This window comes from Balaenoptera ricei, chromosome 19, assembly GCF_028023285.1.
Source record: "Balaenoptera ricei isolate mBalRic1 chromosome 19, mBalRic1.hap2, whole genome shotgun sequence".
NCBI lineage: Eukaryota > Metazoa > Chordata > Mammalia > Artiodactyla > Balaenopteridae > Balaenoptera > Balaenoptera ricei.
In genome coordinates this window covers 61,563,603-61,576,592 of record NC_082657.1, presented here as the reverse complement: position 1 = coordinate 61,576,592, position 12,990 = coordinate 61,563,603, and the positions used below count along the sequence as shown (strand labels likewise).

The 12,990-nt window shown below is 52.2% G+C and overlaps 1 protein-coding gene across 5 annotated transcripts in view; it reads left to right on the top strand.

The window, feature by feature from the left end:
* C19H16orf95 (chromosome 19 C16orf95 homolog) overlaps positions 1-7,204 on the top strand; it is a 432,052-nt gene extending 424,848 nt beyond the window's left edge. For all 5 annotated transcript variants that reach the window (XR_009498961.1, XR_009498960.1, XR_009498963.1 and 2 more), the window contains 2 exons: positions 5,337-5,716; positions 7,128-7,204. The gene's annotated coding sequence lies outside the window, so the exon portion shown is untranslated. The remainder of the gene's footprint in view (positions 1-5,336; positions 5,717-7,127) is intronic.
* The last annotated feature ends 5,786 nt before the right edge of the window (positions 7,205-12,990 follow it).

Genomic DNA, 12,990 nt, shown 5'->3' with positions numbered 1-12,990 from the left:
TCAGATGGGACAGGACACAGATGCCATGGTTCTCAGGAGTTGGGTGGCCAGATGTAATATGAATAATTTTTAATATAATAATGTCCCATGCAATATTTGAATGTCAGGTAAAAATTAATAATTTTTAGTATAAATATGTCTTTTGAAATATTTGAATGTCAGAAAAAAATGAATAATTTTAGTATAAAATATGTCCCATGCAACTAAAAATCTATTTTCATTATTGTCATGGGTTGAATAAGTGTCCTCCAAAAAGTTCACGTCCACCCAGAATATCAGAACGTGTCAAGTTGGAAATAGGGTCTTTATGGATATAATTAGTTACAATGAGGTCACACTGGATGAGGGTGGCCCTAAATCCAATGTCTGGTGCCCTTATAAGAACAATATGTAGGGGCTTGCCTGGTGGTGCAGTGGTTGGGAATCCGCCTGGCAGTGCGGGGGACACGGGTTCGAGCCCTGGTTCGGGAGGATCCCACATGCCGCGGAGCAACTAAGCCCGTGCGCCACAACTACTGAGCCTGTGCTCTAGTGCCTGCGAGCCACAACTACTGAGCCCTTGTGCCACAACTACTGAAGCCTGCACGCCTAGAGCCTGTGCTTCGCAACAAGAGAAGCCACTGCAATGGGAAACCCGCGCACCGCAACGAAGAGTAGCCCCTGCTCGCCGCAACTAGAGAAAGCCTGCACGCAGCAATGAAGACCCAATGCAGCCAAAAATAAAGTAAATTAAATAAATAAATTAAAAAAAAAAAAAAGAACAATATGTAAAGACACGGAGACACACCAAGGGAAGGCCACATGAAGACAAAGGCAGGGATTGAAGTGATGCTTCCACAAGCCAAGGAGCCCCAAGGATTTCAGTAGCCACTAGAAGCCTGAAGAGACCAGGAAGGTCCCTCCCTCCCTCAGGGCCTCCAGAGGGAGCACAGCTTTGCCCACACCTTGATTTCAGACATGTGGCCTCCAGAACAGCGAGGGAATACATTTCTATTGCTTTAAGCCCCCCAGTTTGTGATAATTTGTTATGGCAACCCTAGGAAACTCATACAGTTGTTTATCTGAAATTACCATTTAACTGGGCATCCTGCATTTTTATTTGCTGAATCTGGTAACTCTAGGTTACTCCCGGAATCCCTCCAGAGCAGTGGTTACAACGGCCTGGTTAGTGTCCCAGACCTGCCCCTGTGCTCGTTTCCCTGGTGACTCAGGCAGGGCATCTGCAAAGTGCTCAGAGAGGCGGTTGCCCGCCGCAGGCTCTCCTCACCTCCACCTGCACCTCCACCAGCTCCTGGCCTACGCTTGTTTAGACTATGGTGGAGTTGTCTGCCCTGCACTAGACCAACCACGTGGGCTGCTGTGCTTGGGCTCCAAGTAGCCATGGTGGAAGTCACACCAGACCCCTCCCTCAACTATTCTGAATTGCTTAAGACCGCCTAAGACAGGTAACTGTCTCTTGGGAGTTCCCTGCTACCTACCCGCCTCGAAAAAGGCAAAATGACACAGGTTAAATTTCTCACAAACCTCAATACGTGGTAGGGGGAGAGGGAAGGGACAGTTGCAATTGGATTTGTGTGATTGAGAAAAACCAGATAAATAAATAGAATTCTCCTGACACCCATGTCACGGAGTGAATCCACGCCCACTCCGGCTATTAAAGCGTTCCCGGAGAGATTGTGCCTTCTGGGAACCGTTTCCACCGTCTCCCTCAAGAAGCAAAGCGCAGCTTCCTCTCCCCATCCTGAGTGGTGGCTGCTGCTGCGCCCCGGGGCACTTCCAGGGCCCGACGTGGAGCCGGGGATGCCGCTTCCCCACGCTTCCCGCAGCTGTCAGGAGGGATAGGCGTGCAGGGCGCTGAGCTCACCCGGCAGCTGAATAAATGCAGGCTGTCCTCTGTGGGGGGAGTGCTTCCTCAGATCTAATTGCCTGATGACGATGGGACCACCCACTGTCCTAATTACCCTCCGTTTGCTAAACCCCGAGTCGGGCTCTGCTGTGATGGACTCTGCGTTCCAAAGGAGGAACGCATTAGCCGGGTCTCTCGTCTGTCCTAGACTCACACGAGGGCCCTGGCTGGCTGCACAGCTCAAAGCCGACCCACAGGGCTCCGGCCACGTGGTGATACACTCAGTGCCCGCTCCGTTGGGCCCCAGGAATCTCAGTCAGCTTTCCCGCAGCAAGGCAGACATCAACGCCCAAAAGAAAGGTGCCAAGGGGTCCCCTGTATCCTCACATGCGATGGCTCCAAACCGGCAGACGCCTAAATCAACGCTCTTCACCTGTAAATGGTACACCCAGCGGCGGCAAGCTCCGCAGGCCTCACAGGGTACCAGGGCTCTGCACGGCCGTCGGGGAAGCTGCGGGTTGCCGTGCAGATGTGATGGTCAATCTCAGGTGTCCCCTCGACCGCGCTCAGGGATGCCCAGGTAGCTGATGAAACACTTTTTCTGTCTGGGAGGGTGTTTGTGCATGAGATGAGCATTGAGATGGTGAACCTCTGAAAACAGATGGCTCTCCAACATTGTGGGCGTCGCCCAATCCATTGAGGGTCCGGGTAGAACAGAAGGTCGGAGGAAGGGCAAATCTGTTCTCTCTGCTGAGCTGGGACGTCCACCCTCTCCTGCTTTCGGACGTCAGTGTTCCTGGTTCTTAGGCTTTTAGATTCAGATGGGGGCTTACGCCATAGCTCCCGTGATTCACTGAGCACGTGTCCGGCCACTGATCAAGGCCAGAAGGGTGCCTTTTGTATTCCTAAATCATTGCTTTCTTGATGTGTCATCTTATTTCTAATTCATGGCCAACGGATGATGCCAGAGACATGAATAGAAACAGCTCCCAAGGACTGCATTCCTCACAGGTGCTCTCACATGCACACCTTTACAGAGGGGGGCCTGCAGCACAGGGAGGTTGAACACACGGCCGAGGGCCCATCCACAGTTAATGGGCAGGGGGCTTGCTCCCCACCTGCCTGGCTGCAAGGGCCCCGTCTGCAGTTCTAAGCATCTCACCTACTGCCACAGTGCACGCCCCATGTCGGGGCCTGCAGCGTCCTCGCCCCGTCGTGAACAGTGAACAGGAAGATGCATCTCTCCTACTGCCACAGTGCACGCCCCATGTCGGGGCCTGCAGCGTCCTCGCCCCGTCGTGAACAGTGAACAGGAAGATGCATCTCACCTACTGCCACAGTGCGCGCCCCATGTCGGGGCCTGCAGCGTCCTCGCCCCGTCGTGAACAGTGAACAGGAAGATGCATCTCACCTACTGCCACAGTGCACGCCCCATGTCGGGGCCTGCAGCGTCCTCGCCCCGTCGTGAACAGTGAACAGGAAGATGCATCTCACCTACTGCCACAGTGCGCGCCCCATGTCGGGGCCTGCAGCGTCCTCGCCCCGTCGTGAACAGTGAACAGGAAGATGCATCTCACCTACTGCCACAGTGCACGCCCCATGTCGGGGCCTGCAGCGTCCTCGCCCCGTCGTGGACAGTGAACAGGAAGATGCATCTCACCTACTGCCACAGTGCGCGCCCCATGTCGGGGCCTGCAGCGTCCTCGCCCCGTCGTGAACAGTGAACAGGAAGATGCATCTCACCTACTGCCACAGTGCGCGCCCCATGTCGGGGCCTGCAGCGTCCTCGCCCCGTCGTGAACAGTGAACAGGAAGATGCATCTCACCTACTGCCACAGTGCGCGCCCCATGTCGGGGCCTGCAGCGTCCTCGCCCCGTCGTGAACAGTGAACAGGAAGATGCATCCCACCTACTGCCACAGTGCACGCCCCATGTCGGGGTCTGCAGCGTCCTCGCCCCGTCGTGAACAGTGAACAGGAAGATGTTCTAAGGATGGGCATGCACAGCATCACTCAGCTCCCAAACAGCGGAGGAACTGGGTTGGAACCTGGGTCCTGAAACCCCCTCCACCAGAAGCAGTGAGTCATCTAACAGGCGTGGGCTGAGGGCGCCGTGCTGGTGCCAAGAGCCCGCGGAGATGTAGCCTGAACTTGAATCTGAACCCACTTTGGAAAAAGCTCAGATTCATCCGTTTTATTTTAATTAATCATTCTCCCCATTTGCCGATCTAATCTCCAGAGGAAGTTGGACCACCGATTTGGACCCACTGGGAGGGCGAGACCTTCTCAAAAATCTCAGTACGGGAGCCCCACGCACACCCAGCCTTCCAGGGCCGTCCTCCAACTGCAGGAGGGGCTTTCAAGGCTAAAGCTCCCTAAATAGCCCTCCTTCCCCCGTTATCATTTTTTAAGGGAGATGTCTGCAGAAAATACAAAGCCGCTTGGAAGCAGCAGTTTTTTGGAACAAAAGGCGGCAGTCTATGCCATGAAGCAGCCCTGGGTGGTTCTCCTTGAAGGGCTCTGCCTTTCGGCGTTTACGTGGTCAAAGTCCTCCACCCTTGCCCTTCCACCTAAGCCAGGCTCCACGATGCCAGGACTCAGCCTGGAGGGACGTGTACCTCCACCCACTGGGAGACAGAGCCGGCTCCACGGGCACGGCGGGCCCCTCAGACGCCCGTGGATGCTGCAGACTCCCGTCTTCCCTCATCACTTGTCAAGCCCCCTCCACTGTCTTCAGCCTTCCCGGGCCGTCTTCCACCCGGGCCCAGCAGGTGCCTCCTGCCCCAGGACAGCTGTGCAGGCCCGGAGACGGGCCGCACTCCCGGGCCCCACTCTGCCCGTCCGCTGGGCGGCCGGCCTTCCTTTTCACCGGGGCTGATGGAGACCTGCAAGAAGCTTGCAGGAGGCGGTGCCTGGAGAAACAAGAGGCCTTTGAAGCACAAGGTGAACCGGCCTGGCTGTGGTTTACATTCTTTACCTTAATTTTAACAAGTATTTCAGCCCCTTGAAAATTGCTTCTCTAGAATAATAAACAGAGCCCATGTTGAGTTGTGGCTGGACCTCGGTGCGAGGCAGGAGGGGAGCTAAGCTTGGGGGGCCATAACAGTAGCTGGCGAATGCGTGCGTTTCCTTGTGGGGGGGGGGGTGGGCAGGGGGCCACTGCAGCTCAATTGGCCCTCATTTTTGGAGATTTGGTGGGATTGGTGTGGCAACATGAGGTTTTGGGTTACACATAGCAAGTGAAACAGTATACAAATAATAGAGGTAGAGAATCATGGAGGAAAGGGAGCGGTGTCTGCCTGTCGGGTCTGTTACTTGTCACTCCAGCTGGTGCCTTTCGGGCTCCTTCCTTCCACCAGAACTCCAGAGGGCCTGTCAGCGAGAGAAAGATGCCAGGTCCTGGTCCTGAGAAACAGGGGAGGGACCAAGGGGAATCCATTCATTCACTGGGTATTTATTAAGCACCTACTATGTGCCGACCTCTGTTCCAGGCCATGGGGATCAGCACTGAGCAGAAATTCCACCCATGCCCTCCCATGTGTGGTCCACACCAGCAGGCACGCTGTCCCCGGAAGCAGGAACGGGCTAGAAATGCAGACTCTCGGGCCCCGCCGGCCCTCCAGCAAGGCCCCAGGCCACTGAGCGTGCAGTCAAGTTGAGGACTCCGCTCTGGAAACAAAAGGAGACGCTGGCAGGAGACGGCACGTGGCCGCGTCAGAGAAGAGACCTGCTCCGTGGCTGCGTGTGGGGCAGCCAGAGCGAGCTCAGCCACTGACCGAATCATTAGCCCCGCGTCCATGCAGGAGCGCAGCTGGTCAGCATCCACAGCCTTGACAGGGCGGCTGGAGACACAGCTCTGCCCCTCCATGAGGTAGGCAGAATAACGCCCCCCTCCTAATCCCCAGAACCTGTGAACGTGACCTTCCGTGGGGATGAGAACTCTATCAGCCTTGCTCACCGCTGTGTCTTCAGCACTTAGCACGGTGCCTAGAACCCAGTGGGTGCTTCACAGACACTTGCTGGCTGAAAGCACTGACCCAGGTCCCCAAAATAGACAGCTTCTCAGAGGGCAGATAACCCCAGAAGTCTCCAATAGCCGGGCCAGATCTGATCCTGTGACCTTGCGGAATATTCCACTACCCACATCCGCCCACCTCCCTTGCCAGTAAAAGCCAATTTGTAAAATTACCCAACAGCCAGGCAGACAGGCGCAGGGGTTGTTGGCCGCCCCTGTGTGCCAATACAGCGTGAAATACCTGTTTCTCAAGGATCCGGGAAGGGCAGGCCCCTCAGCGGGCTGGTCTTCCTTGCCCCCTGGAGGTTTCTAAACAACCCACTGGCCCGAGGCCGGGAAAGAGGTTTATGGAGATTATTGGCATCTTTTCCCAGATGTGTGCTGTCCTCCAGGTGTGAGGCTCCCCGCTGCCCAGCGGGCATCCCTAACCTTCAGAAAAGGATCTTTGCAAGAGTCCTTACCCTTAGCGATAGGAAGGCGCTGAAGAGCTTTGGGGTTTACGGTCTTCGCACGGACAGGCACCGTCTCACTCACCCTCCCAAGCAGCCTGAAGGGGTGACAGTAGTGGGTTAGGGGCTGCACGAGGACTTAGGGAGAACTTGGCTGTGAAATGCTGAGCGCAGGGCCGGCACACGCACCCGTCTGGGTGAGCCCGTACTCACCCTCCTCGTTTCCACCACCACTTAGTTCCCACAACGCACACTCCTGTCAGGCGGGAAGCACTGAACCCCCATTTCCAGATGAGGCTCAGAGAAGGAAATGAACCTGCCCAGGGTGGCACAGCTTTCCCACTGATGGAACAAAACCCTAACCTCCTGGGCACTCTGACACTATATGGCCAGACCCTAAATCTCTGGCACGTAAGTTAGTAGTGGGGATTTGTTGAAAGCCTGGGTGATGGGCATCATCTGCCCCTTCCTCAGGCATCAACTGATATTAGTGTTTACAATATCGTTCCTAGAACAGAGGCTCTCAAACCTTTAAATCTCAGGACCTCTTTACACTCTTAAAACTGGTTGAAAACCCTAAAGAGCTTTGCTTTTGTGGCTTATATCTGTCAAAATTTACAGAATTTGTCAGTAAAATGGATAAAATTTTAAAATATCTTATCCATTAAGTATATAAATGAGAACGAGGGTAAACCCATTGCATGTTAACACAAATGACGTATTTTTGAAAGAAATAATCATGTTTTGCAAAATAGAAAAGTAGTGAGAAGATTCACAGTGTTTTACATTTTTGCAAACGTGTTTAATGTCTGGCTTAGGAAACAGCTGGGTACTCTTATCTGCTTCTTCATTCAATCTGGTGCATATGAAAAAAGCCTGGCCACACACAGATATGGATTTGGAAATTAAGAGGTAAGTTAATAGTCTTTTTAGATGATTATGGGTATTATTCATTAATACTACACCAAAACTCGACAAGAGGTAGTTCCTTAAAGACTAGTAGCAATGTGGCATCTGAAACCAAATGAATGAACGTTTTGTACTTATTACATTCAATTCTGTTGGTCTGTCCTGAACTTTGCATGGATCTTTTACCCATGCATGATTTTATAACATTCCAAAATGTTATGAAGAGGCCCTGGAAACACCTCAGGGTCCAAGGACCACTGTTGATAACTGCTGAACTGGGTTAAAAGCTCCAGAATGGGGTTTACATGTGTTTTCTTTGGCCCTATGCTTCCTGAAGAAAGGAAGCGGGTTGCGGAGGGTGTTGGCGAGGGAGGGAACAGGGGGGAGGGGAGGAAGGGAGGGAAGGAAGGAGGGAGGGTGCTAGTTAGTAATACAATAGACTGAACTCCAATTTAACTCCCAGACCAGCCCCAGAGACCTCAGACACCCTTCCGTCTGGGTGGGAGGGGAGTCACTGTGGCCTCTGAATAAACTCTGGTCTCTGCAGACTTTTCCACGACTGCAGAAGTAGCCCAGGCCTCTGGTCATTTTCCCTAACACTTCATCCCTTTGATGTGGGATCTCGAGGGGATTTCCAAACTGTACAGAATATGCGCTGTCCTTACCTTGAATCTAGATGTCAGCATTCCTGTGGTCTGACGATCACCTCCTGTATCCATCATGGTCCCATCAGGAAAGCAGCCTCCGCCAGAGATAACTGAAGACAGTGTCAGGGCGGGAGGGCAGTATTTACAGAGCAAGGGCAGGGCTCTGGGGACCAACGAGGATGGGGAGGTATCCAGAGGCTAACAGGAGTGGGGGTCCATTACCACCTGGGCTGGAAGGGGCAGGGGAAAGAGCTGGGGAGGCTACAGCCAGGCACGAGGGGTGCAGAGAAGCCCCCGGCCTCTCTCTGCTCCCGCCCTCCAGTCTGCTTCTGGCGTGTCCCATTGGCTGATCCCGACCGGAAGTGTGGGAGCCCCGTCACACAGTCCCTGCAGGGCAGCCTCCCAAGGCACAGAGCGGCACGCAGGACGGATCTGGAGGGGTGAGTGGAGAACAGCCAGCGCGGCTTCCGTGTACCATCGTCAAAGTGGAGCACGTGGCCATGCAGCGTCAAAAGGGCTCGTGCGGACAAGCCTCCCGTCTCTCAGCCCTGTCTCAGCCCACAGGACACCCAGCCTGAATGTGGCAATGGGGTCTGCAGGCCCCTCTCTGCTGGCAATCTCCCCCGCTGTCCCCAGCCCTCCCTCTGACCCGCCATGGACACCCAGGCCGTGTCCTGTTGGCCTCTCCTGTACCATGACTCACCATTATCAGTCCCTTATGGACCAAGCACTGTGTCAGCTAAGCGTCCCATCTGCGCACAGGGAACCGGGAATCAGAGTGGCACAGCACCAGACTTAGGGTATAGCAGCACAGCAGTGAACGGCAGCACCTAGACAAGCAGACCCACAGTGTCAGGGGCTACTTGCCAATGCCATGTCCAGCGTGGTGAGGCCAGAGGACCCCACACTGAGTCCACAGAGCCCCAAGTTCAAGTTCCAACCTTGGGCAGCCTTGGGCAACTCACTTTGCCCACCTTCCCATACCTCCGTTTCCTCGTCTGTGAAACAGAGCCCTTCTGGGCGATGCGAAGACTTCTCCTGCTCTCACCATGCCCAAGCCCAGCGGGGGTTGAAGACACTGCGCCTTTGTCTTCTAGATTTGAACAAGCCCCCAGAACCACATCCGTGCTCTCAGATTTTGTGGACAGACAACCTGCTTCTTCTTCTCCTTGGCGCCATGCACTTGTTGGGATCAGCAGATGTAAAATTCTGACGTCGCACTTAGAAAACTTCCTCCATCTGGATTTCTGCAGCCCACAGGGAATCATTTGCCAAACACATGTTTTACAAAACACGGGCCCACTTCACTGTGACTTGCGGAGCTGATAAAATCCACCTTTCCCCTGGTCCCGTGCATTCTGCCCACGCGTGCTTTCTGGCTGGGAAGAGATGCAAGACCATGCTGGGTGGAGGAGGCCCTTGGCCTCCGTGCACCACGTGGGCTGTGCTGATGCCAGGGCAGATGGCAGAGGACACACAAGGCCAGGCTTTACTAAAAACGTAGACATGTAACATATGGTGCTAATAGAACCCACAACAGGGTCACTGGTACAATGGAAAATCATTCACTTCTAACGTCAGGCCGACGACTGCTGTCGGGGGGAACGTTTACGAGTGTGTCCCTTGTTGCTCACTTTCTGGGTGACATTCAAGAGAATCAGGGACAGCGCCACTGGGTTGGCTAGTGAATTTAGGACGGCTTTAGAGGGGCCAGAATAATGACAGCTGTAGACACTGCTGCAAAACTTCTCCGTGCAAGGGATTAAAATGCTGACTTCCTCTGAAATGCAAGTTTTTAAAAAACTATTTAGTTTTCTAAAATCGTGGTAAAATATACCTGCCATAAAATTTCCATTTTAGCCATTTTAAGTGCAAGTTCTGTGGTACTGAGTGCATTCAAACTGTTGTTTGACTGTCACCACCTAGAACTTCTCTAGAACTTTTTCGTCTTCTGTAACTGAACACCGAACCCACCCTACCCCTCCCCTAGTCCCTGGCAACTACCATTCTACTTTTTTTTTTTTTTAACATATTTTTTTATTGGAGTATAGTTGCTTTACACTGTTGTGTTAGTTTCTGCTGTACAGCAAAGTGAATCAGTTATACATATACATATATCCCTGTTTTTGGATGTCCTTCCCATTTAGGTCACCACAGAGCACTGAGTAGAGTTCCCTGTGCTCTACAGTAGGTTCTCATTAGTTATCTATTTTATACATAGTAGTGTATGTAATGTCAATTCCAATCTCCCAACTCATCCCACCCCCGCTTCCCCCCTTGGTTCTCTACATCTGTGACTCCATTTCTGCTTTGCAAATAAGTTCCTCTGTACCATTTCCGTCCTATTTTCTGTCTCTATGAATTTGACTCCCCTAGTACTTTATAGAAGTGGAAAGCTACGGTATTTGTCTTTCCATAACTGGCATATTTAACTTAGCTTGATGTCTTCAAGATTTATCCATGTCGTAGCATCTGTCAGTACTTCGTTCCTTTCTAAGGCTGAATAATAATCCACTGATAGATTCTCAGCGTATCTATGGACTTAGAATGTTGAAACAAAACAGATCCCTTTAAATAACAATGGTCTTGCCTGAAAGTCAACAGGCGATGGGTAAAGCTCCTGGGGACTGAATTTACTTGCCCAGAGTCAACCAGGAGGGCTGTATAAATTCAAGACCACCACTCGGATAGCCTAACTCAGTTGCCTCAGTATTATTCTGTGCTCACATACATGGGCACACATGCTTCCTACAAAACACACACACACAACTAGTTTCATAAGTTATCTCAAAATCAAAGCAGACCTCAGTGATCATTCATAGCTCTGAAACACGTGGCCTACTGGCTAGTCTTTGGAGAGTTGCTTGAAACGGAGATTCATTACAGAAAGAGAAGCCCATACAGAACCGTTCCTGTCATCAGTATGACTACTGATTCTGAAGTAGGACATCATTAGAAATGACCAAAAATGAAAAATGATGCAGGAGTGGAACAGAGAGGCTGAGTAGGGCAGGAGCCAGCTGAAGATGAGACACATCTTCTTCAGCCTGTCGGTCCATCCACTTTCAGCCAATCAAGAGCTTTCTTAGGACGATCGGAGAATCTGAATAAGAGCTGTAGATTAGCTCAGAGTTGTATCAATTTTAGTTTCCTGATTTTGATTATTGTACTGTGGTTACAGAAGAGAATCCCTCATTTTTAGGAAATGTACATGGTAGTATTTAGTGGAGAGGCAGATCTTATATGCAGCTTCCTCTGTGTGTTGGGGAGGGGATACAGCAAAGAAGGTAAATATTCATATTTGGGGAATCGCAGAGAAGGGCATCTTGAGAATTTTTGTGCTCCTCTTCCATTTGTCTGAAATCGTGTCAAAAAAAAAAAAAAAGAGGCTGTGTGGTGTCCAAGGGACACCTGCGGAGAAAACAGACAACTAATTCAAGAGCAGGGACGGAGAGTGAGAGGCTTGGTGGAGCCGGTCATGGAACGGACTGGCCTCCGGGAGACTGAAAGTCCAGAAGAGGCTGCGCCCGTGATGCCGTCCCCCATCACTGGGTTCTCCCAGCCCCGCTGTCAGTGTCATGGTTTGAATCATCGAAGCCACCCCTCCCTCTACTGTGATATTGGCAACAGCCCGGGAACAGCCCACACGCCCCACACGTGTTGACAGCTTGGAGAACGTGTAAGTGTGGAGTGTTTTCCGTGTCGATGACATGGCGCACGCGGAGTTGGAGTGTGTACACTTAAGAGCACATGGGTTTTGTTGTTTCATGGATCCTACACGGTAGTCATGGGTGAAATACTTCCAAAAGCGGCCACCCCACCCCATGTTTTTTAACATAAAACACGTTATATAATACAATTTTAGCAAATTCCCTGTGCAGTAACACTGGCAGTATCTTGAAGATAACATGAGGATAACAGCCCTCTCCCATCACCACTTGCACGGAGTGTTCCCTCAGCACTGGGGCTGCGCTAACCACTGCTGTTTCTCCACTGCAGGGAGGGGCTCGGAGCTCTGGGCACTTTTGCGTCCCCCAGGTTACTCACTGGTGCACAGCAGAGCCAGCATATGTCTCCTTTGACGCCAGAGGTTATCTCGATGTGACACGATGTCACCGCCCCAGCAAGTCACGCTGCCCCACACCCACCATCAGTTCGTGTCTACACTGCATTAGGCACCGGGTGGAATCCAATCAGATGCAACTTAAGGTCCCTTTGTTCCATTTCTCAAGGGTCACTGTGAGGCCCACAGTGTGTGGACAGCCCAGCTTTCCCACAGGTAGCGCCGTCTCCATCCACATGGTGTGAGGCCGCCATGAGCTGCAGCAACCGCCTCTTGCCGTCTTGTGCAGTTTGCAAGACCTCAGAACTGGACCTTTGCCTTTCTCAACATCTGCTCAAGATACACAGGTGACCGACGCATCAATCTCAGGCAGAGCGCTTTTAGATAAGGGGAGGGGCGCATCTTAAATCTCCGCATTGACAGACTTCCAAGATGGTTGTCAAATACGCGTGGTTATCCATATTGTCGTTTCTATGTTTAACTTCGCTTTTAGAAGTTTAAGAAATAACAGTTATCAGTTCAGGTATGCTTGGGAGCCAAAGAAAGACACACCTGCTGCTCCTCCAGCTCAGACCCACACCTTTCGACAGGTGAGCACAGCTGTCGGGCCTTGGACTCAACTCTGCTCTGTAGCAGGTGGCTTCCTTCTCGGTGGGAATGACTTTCTGTCTCGCTGTCTGTGTCCTCTGGCCACACAGGCCCATCCTCCCAGGCCTGGGTCAAGGGCATTTCCTCCCTCCTCCTCCCTCCCGTGGGGACAGAGCTGGCCTCGGAGACCACAGCACACGGCACTTCTCTCACGGCTGGTACTTCGGACGTGCAATGTCAATGTCATCTCTCCGCCTCCTGACTGGACTCTGAGCTTCTTGCTTGCTGGCCACGGACTGTGTGGGTCTACAGGGATAACGAATGTACAAAACAGGCAGCGTGTTTGTTTTCTGAGAATCAGTGGATTTTATATTTCTGCCAAAAGTTATACATGGGCGATATTACATCTATACATTCGGCAACTAAATTTCATCTCACTTGCCCGCTCTGATGGCCAAGCAGTGGATCCAGGTA